Genomic DNA, 8,363 nt, shown 5'->3' with positions numbered 1-8,363 from the left:
TAATTGATGGACGGCTGCGTTCGCGAGCTTCGTGAAAATCATTGGGGCTATGTTTAGCCCGAAAGGCATGGCTCTGAAGGCGTAACGTTTTCTATGTAACTTGAAGCCTAGGTAGGAGGAGAGGGGACGATTAATTGGAACGTGCCAATAAGCGTCAGACAAGTCTATAGAGACAGTATATGCCCTTCTGGGCAGTAGGGTCCTTATGTGTTGAAGCGTGAGCATTCTGAACTTGTAGTTCACTATGAACTTGTTGAGTGGCGACAAGTCTAAAATGACTGAGTTTTTCTGAGTCCTTCTTAGGAACACAAAACAGCCTTCCTTGGAATTTTATGGACTTAACTTTCCGGATTACTCTTTTGTCTAAGAGCTCTCGGACATATTCTTCCAGAACGGGGGTTGAGTGTTGGAAGAATTGAGGAAATTGAGGTGGAGGACTGCTCCAGCTCCAACCTAGTCCATTCTTTATTAGGCTGTGGGCCCAGGGATCGAAGGTCCAGCGATCCCTAAATAGCTGTAGTCTCCCTCCTACTGGAAGTATCTCACTTCTGCTGTTGTGGACCTGAGGCCTTACCTCCTTGACCGCGTCCTCCCCTGGATCCCCTTCCTTTTGAAGGGCGTCTAGAAGAACCTCTGGCTGTTCCTCTAGTTTTCAAACGAAAGGAAGAAGTCTGCCTTTCGAAGGCTGGGTTAAAAACTGGCGAATATGTCACCACTTGCTGAGGTACCAGCTGGTACGTGGTTGGAGGTTGTGCCACTATCTGAGGCACCGCGGTCACAGGAAGTTGTTGTTGTTGCTGCTGTCGGTAGGGTTTAGCCGGCCTAGAGGATGGCCTAGGCCTTTTTGTCTTCTTCTTGGGTTGGGGACCCTCATCCGGAGAAGACTTTCTCTTAAGATCTAAGCCCGACTTTTTGAGAAGGTTCCTATTCTCTGAGGCGGCCTTGTCTACTACCTCTTTAACCACTTCGTTGGGAAAGAGGTCTTTACCCCAGATACAAGAGGAGATCAGTTTCCTCGGTTCGTGCCTCACCGCAGCCGAGGCGAACACGAACTCTCTACAGGCTCTCCTAGCTTTAATAAAGCTATAGAGATCCTTCATAACTGTGGCCAGATAGGTTTTGGCCACTACCATGAACATGTCCTGGTTCTTGGGGTCATTTGCCATCGTTTCTAATGTCGTTTGCAACGACATCGATGCGGCAAGTCTTTCCTTCGTCTCTTGCTCTCTACGCAAGAGAACCTCCGACAGTTTTGGAAGTTCCTCACCAAACTGACGTTCAGCGATATCAGCTTCCAGCTTCCCGACTGAGAAGGTAAGGTTTACGTCCTTCCAGTTTTCTTGGTCCAAGGGCAAGGTCAGAGATAAAGGCTTGCACTCCTCCAAGGAGGGGCATGGTTTCCCTGCCTCCACCGCCTTTAAGGCTGCCTTATATCCCTTTTCCATGAAGGGAAAGGCTCTGGTAGGAGAGGCCACAAAGGAGGGAAGCTTCTTACTCAAGGCTGGCACCTTTGAGTTAGTGAAGCCCCTCTCTTTCATCGAGCTCGCTAGTAACGCCTGAGGTTTACTATGGTAAAAAACTATGACCTCCTTCGGCTCCGTCTCCTCCTTTGAGGCTGGCTCCTTGCTAAGACGGAGATAGCAGTCCGGATAAGAATTTTTGTTGGGCCAAAATTCCACCTCTTCCAGGGGAATTACTCCCAACTATTCTGAAATCACGATCTTCCCAGTTGTCATTGGCATGTGTTCGGCATACCTCCAAGGATTGGTGTCCGAACACAAAGGAAGATCCTTCACGTTGAGCCGCTTCTGGGGCCCACGTGATGCTGCAAGTCTGCGTATCTCCAGTTTCATTGCAGCTTCCTTCTCATCATTCTTCCTTTTAATTTGTTGGATCATCTTAACAATGGAAGAAAGAGTCCTTCCCAGTTCATCTGGGATAGCAGACGATGTAGAGGGAACAGGTTCTGGGTCCGGAACCGATGTAACCGACACCTCGTCGATTTCTTCCTCTTCTACTTGAGGAGCCTGGGACAGCTCCTCCTCCTGACCTTCTCCTAGAAGGTCCTTCTCAGTAGAATCCGACACCTCCGACATCTTATCGTCCAATTGGATGTCTTGAAGGGCAGCTAAGACTTCAGAATCTACCGGATTCTGGGCAGTTGGTATCGCCACCTGAGGCTGAGGGATGATTGCATCAGCCGATGCTTTAGGGAAAAGGTAGGCGTTCATCTTCTCATTTGGAAGGTAGGGGCCTGAGGTGTTTTTCTGAAAACCCCTCACCCAGGTTCTTAACTTTTCCCTGGCAGCATCCCTTGACATCGTCGACTTAGGGTCGTCAAAAGCCTCGGTAATCAGGTTAGAGCATACAGTACAAACCTGAGGGTCCCAATACCGGAGATCACCTCTGGAGGCTGCGCATGCTGCGTGCCTACCTCCTGCAAAGCTGATGTCCACAGAAGTTCTTACTGCGGACATTACAGAGCACACTCCCACACTTCGGATGGTCCTCCTGTAAAGAGAAGAAAAATCCATGAGTATCAAGTGAAGGCTCTTCACCTATATTAAAACATGAATCTTATATAAAAAGCTATAAAAGAAAGAAGGAAAGACACATACTTGTATTTCCTGTCCAGTCAATTGCTGTAATCTCCCAAGATATTAAAACTAAGGTTAATTCTATTCTAGAATACCTTATGTAATTTCCTAAACGGAAATTTAAGGTGTAGTTCACATCTTGAAATAAAGTTTCAATATACGGTATAAAATGAATACAGAAAGAATTCACTTTCTATATATTGTACGGTCTCAACAAAAGGCTGTACAAGATAACATTAAGTATGTTGAAGAACTTTAGTGTTATCACAAACTCTGTACTGCAGTTTTACTAATGCAGTGTGTACTACACTACAAATATAGTAACTACTGTACATCGCATGCTGTTGTGCCGGCCGGCATTACACCTGTATAGTTCAAAGATATACTACCTTTAACTAATAGGCGGCAGGCCACTGGTTCGCAAATGTGTGCCGGCCGGCAATCATTGCCGGCCGACAGCTGTATTTCCACTGTCGGCAGGCAAAGGTAGCAATACCCATGCCCGCCGGAAGTGGCTTAGAACCAGAGAACCTCCCCCTGTCCGGCTGTCGGCTGTTAAGCCGGCAGCCCGGCTAGGGGTACAACACAATAGTCAGAGAAACAGTATGAATGTAAGGTTATAAGGTGGCATTGCCATACTACCTTCCATCCAGAAAGAGTGAACTTATGGAAGGAGAAAATGTAGCATTCAGGCTTCCAAGGAATCCATAGCCTGCCGGACTCTACCGGCAGACATGGAAGGAAGACCAAGGGAGGTCTGGGGTTCACTCTGCAAAGAACAAGGGGCATCTGCCGGCTGACATGTAATTGCCGGCCGGCAGAGAGCTGAACCGGTCCTCCATCCTAACCTACACTAGGTCCAGAAGTAGGACTGCGGCCAAAAGAAAGAAGAGAGGGGGGGAAGGGATAAGGGTCCTATAAACTTCGTTCTAGCAAGAGACACACTCAGCAGTTAGGGAAGCTCATTCTAACCTAGAGTTGTCTATTAGGGAGAAAGACTGGCAATACTTGCTATCCTCCTCCCAACCAGAACAAAGTTAGGTGAAGTTATTTCGCCGGGCAACAGAGAAAACTCATTCTCCAGCCCGAGAAAAACAACACAGGACAGTCTGCTAGACCACTAGAGGAAGGAATCATCTCGTACAGAATCCTTCAGACGTGGACTAGGGAAGCAAAGCCTCCTGTATCTGCCCCTAACCTAGCAAAGGAGACTCATTCTCTATGCTAGGAAGAAGCAGACCACAGACTAGAAACTCTGATGTTCTGCCCTTACCCAAAAAACCAGTCACTCTGGTTATCAGGTCAGGACAGACATATCCTAGTATAGTTATACCTGAATTATTATACAGATAGAACAGCTAGGATTAAGCCTAAGGCTTACTCAGAGGGAGAGAGGGATTGAACTTAGGCTCCGGAGGAGAAAAGAACAATCGGGGATGTGTGAAAGTATACTACTGTACCTAGGTTACTAGCCTAGGTGCGATGAGAATCGATTACCTAACTCACCGAAACTCTCTCGTATACAATCTTGGAAAAAACATTCAACAATATCTTACATGTATAAAATATTTGCCTATAGCTTCAATAATATAACACTCGGAAAAACTTATATCATGCATGAAAGTACTAAGGCCAGACGCCTAGGCTACTAAGCCTCGCGAAGGGCAAGATCGGTTACCTAAATCACCGAACTAAAAACTAACGGCATCATATAAGCATTCCTAGAGGAGCTAAATAGCTAGATTATTAAAGCATAACAAACCGGGAACGTTGCTCTAACTAACTAAAGGACCCATATATAGCGAGCGATAGCATCCAGGATGCCTCCAGTAGGCAACAGCTCTTATTTACGTTAATATCACTTTTGATTTAATTCAAAACGAGAGAAGTCATCAAAATGTTGAATTAAATCCAAAATAACGAGAGAACACAAGGGAAAACACAGAGTAGTAGAGCTACACGAAAAGGAATAAAGAGGGCGCCACCGCCTTCATCAGATACACACTGGAAACAGAATAGGAGAGATGCCTTATGAGCGGCTTTCTTTTCACTCTCGTTTCAGATTCTTGTCACTGTAACCCCTCGAAGCGTTAATACTGTTCGGGGTGAAGATAGCTATGTGACGTGTGAAGAATACGTCCTCTGATGTTATGTGATATCCCTGTGAAATTATTTAGGGATATTCGCTCCAGGAGTTAGAATTCTAGATACCTTAAGGTAAAATTCTCTGGGAATATCACTGTAGTCAAATATACCCTAGGAAGCTACCTTTTAGGAACTTCCATCAGGACGACATGACCTGAGCCCAAAAAAATGTATATATATACATATGTATATATATATATATATATATATATATATATACATATATACATATTTATATATATATATATATATATATTTATATATATATATATACATATATATATATATATATATATATATATATATATATATATATTTGGAGAGCGACCTGAGGAAGTAAATCAGTTTAAGTACTTTTGGTCTATTGTTGCTGCAAATGGAGTGGAAGCAGATGTACGTCAGAGAAGGAATGCAGGATGTAAAGTGTTGAGGGCAGCGAAGAATAGAGGGTTAGATATGAATGTAAAGAGAGTTCTGTCTAAGTAAGTGATTGTACCAACTGTGATATATGGAACAGTTGTGGGGAATGAAAGTGACAGAGAGACACAAATTGAATGTATTATATGGCTTTTGTATCTCGATTAGATAGGGTTAGGAACAAAGTATTGAGGGTGAGAACGGGTGTAAAAAATGATTTAGCATCTAGAGTGGACATGAATGTGTTGAGATGGTTTGGCCATATAGACCGAGTGGAAAATGGATGTCTGCTGAAGAAAGTGATAAATGTAAGAGTAGATTGGAGAAGTACAAGAGGAAGGTCAAGGTTTTGGTCGATGGATGGAGTAATGAAAGCTCTAGATGATAGGAGGATAGATGTAAGAGAGACAAAAGAGTGTGCTAGAAATGGAAATGAATGGCGAGAGATTGTGACGAAGTTCCCATAGTCCGTGCTCCTTCCTCCGATCACCTTGATGACTGCTATGGTAGCAGCAATAGGGGATTCAGCATATGAAGCTTCATTTAAAGGTGACAGGTTAAAGGTGACTGGTTTCAGTTCCGGTTTCTTTGTGGTGGAATAAAGGGGATGGCGGGCTGTGGTACCCTAGCAGTACCAACCAAAGTCAGTCGAATCCCTCGTCAGACTGGGAGGAGCGAAGAGAAGAAAAGTTCCCTTTTGTTTGGTTTTTTTATATATCTGTCAGCCCCAAAAATTGGCAGAAGTGCCTTGGTATATATATATATTTATATATATATATATATATATATATATATATATATATATATATATATATATATATATATATGTCCGTGTGTGTATGTTGATGTATACATATAATACATATATATATATATATATATATATATATATATATATATATATATATATATATATATATATATATTAGGTTAACGTAATTATTATTTCTTTGGTTTATTTAAATCAGCCTTGTTTTCTTTTAAGTTTAAGTATTTTTGTTAAGTTTGTTTACTATGGTGTTAAACCTTGAATCGACCAGGGTTCGATTCCAGGCCGGTCACAAGCTCTTGTCTTTGTGTGATTTCGCCTGGGGCTCTGATCCCAAGGTCGTTAAGAGAATCCATACATTAATGTATCAAAAATATATATGGCTTATTTGAATATGAAAAACACGTCTAAATGTGCAGAATTTATCATTAATCGAATGACAAGTAACAAACTACCAATTAGCTACGATGGTGAAGATGGGTTGATTTCAATTCTAATACAAAACACCTGAATTCGACAGGTATAAGTACCGAAGAATTGTCATTGACTTTTATCTTACTTCGTGGCCAAGTGGTTTAGTCACTGTCTATACAAGCTTGCCGACCAGGGTTCGATTCCCGGCCGGTCACAAGCTCTTGTCTTTGTGTGATTTCGCCTGGGGCTCTGATCCCGAGGTCGTTAAGATAATCCAGACATTAATGTATCAAAAATATATATGGCTTATTTGATATATATATATATATATATATATATATATATATATATATATATATATATATATATATATATATATATATATATATATATATATATATATATATATATAAAATGTGTGTGTGTAAATGCATGTGTGGGTTTATGAATGTAGACATATAGGTATTTATTGCAAAATAGCTCATAGGTGTCAATAAGTTTTCTCTTGCACGATCAAAATATAAACTCAAAAGTACTTAAAAACAAGATATGAAAGAAATGTTACTGATAGAAATAATGAAAAATCAAGGACCTTAAAATTTATTCTTTAAAATTTTAGAAGCTTTCGGAATTTAATGATAGAAAGATTCCCAACAGAGCGAATGATAGGCTAAATTGCCAATCATTATTTCCCTCCAGGCATTGGTCTATGGGTCTGTACTAACCTTGAGTTCACACTTGGTTCTATGGCAGCTGATATAACAGGCGTCTCCTTTACTTTATTTTTTTTTCATGAAACACCTGTGTTATTTGCGGCTAATGAAATTTCCTCACTTAAGTAGAGGTTCTGTCATCCTTTCATTTTTTTTTTGGATTGTATGGGAACTGCATTAGATAATAATAATGATAAAGATAAAAAAGCCAAAAAAAAATTTATCAAGTTGGTGATATTCCGTGGAAATCTGTGGCTCTGAAGACAACCCCAGAGTTGAAAATCATGGTTTGCCAAATTATTCTTGCATTTTAGAGGTTGATTTGATTTGATATTTTCCAATAAAAATTGTATCATCTAGAAATGGCAGATGCCCTTCCTTTCACTTGTGTAGCCAAGTCAGATTCCTGTGTGACAATGAATGAATTTATCGAACATTTTATATAATTGTATGAAGGAATTATGCATTTGTAAATTCATGTATTGCCGTGCATTATTGACTTTATTGAATCCATAACCCCATTGAATTTTAAGAGAGACAGACATAGAACTTTTATATCAATGAACTAGCAAAGCGTTACTTGAAGTTATTTTGCTCAACAGATGCTAATTTATTTTACAGGCCGTTTTGATCAAATATTACATCCATTTTCTAATGATTTGCATTAGTTTACCAGAATTACAAAGGACAACATAAAAGCAGAAAGAAAAATTGCCATTCGAATTGTGCTTATCAAACAACTTATTAGTTCGGAAAGATTAACCACCCTCTTTCTGCAATTGAAAAATTAAAAAGAAAAGAAAACTACATACGGAAGGAATTGGAAAATGTGGCCAAAATATGACCTCATTTCCTCTGACGATACCGCTTCGGGTTCACACATTTCCAGGAATATCCGAGTCTAATGATGACGGAGGTGAGAACTTTCCAGAGGACTTGATTAGAGGTTCCATACAGTGGACAAAAAAACAACCTCTCTACTTCTAAAAAACCGCTCACTCCTTTTAACCTTAGGCGGAAGGTTATGGGTGGGCCTAACCCATCATCTATCAATTACCAGTGTTAGGAAGATGTGAAAATTAGAACGTGCTAATTTATAGATCAAAAACTGGCCTTGCTGTAGTCGATGAAACCTTTGAGGGAAGTGTTGTTTTTGTTCTCGTAATACTTTTTTTCACTTTATTGCTTCACCTAATGAAAACATTTTGCACCAACTGATTGGATTGAAAGAGAGTCTTACTCGAGCTCCTCAAGGTACTTGTGTTATTGAGTTCCTAGAAAGATATAGGATGATTTATACAGATGGAA

This window comes from Palaemon carinicauda, chromosome 1, assembly GCF_036898095.1.
Source record: "Palaemon carinicauda isolate YSFRI2023 chromosome 1, ASM3689809v2, whole genome shotgun sequence".
Taxonomy (NCBI): Eukaryota; Metazoa; Arthropoda; class Malacostraca; order Decapoda; family Palaemonidae; genus Palaemon; species Palaemon carinicauda.
Note: the sequence above shows the minus strand (reverse complement) of the source record.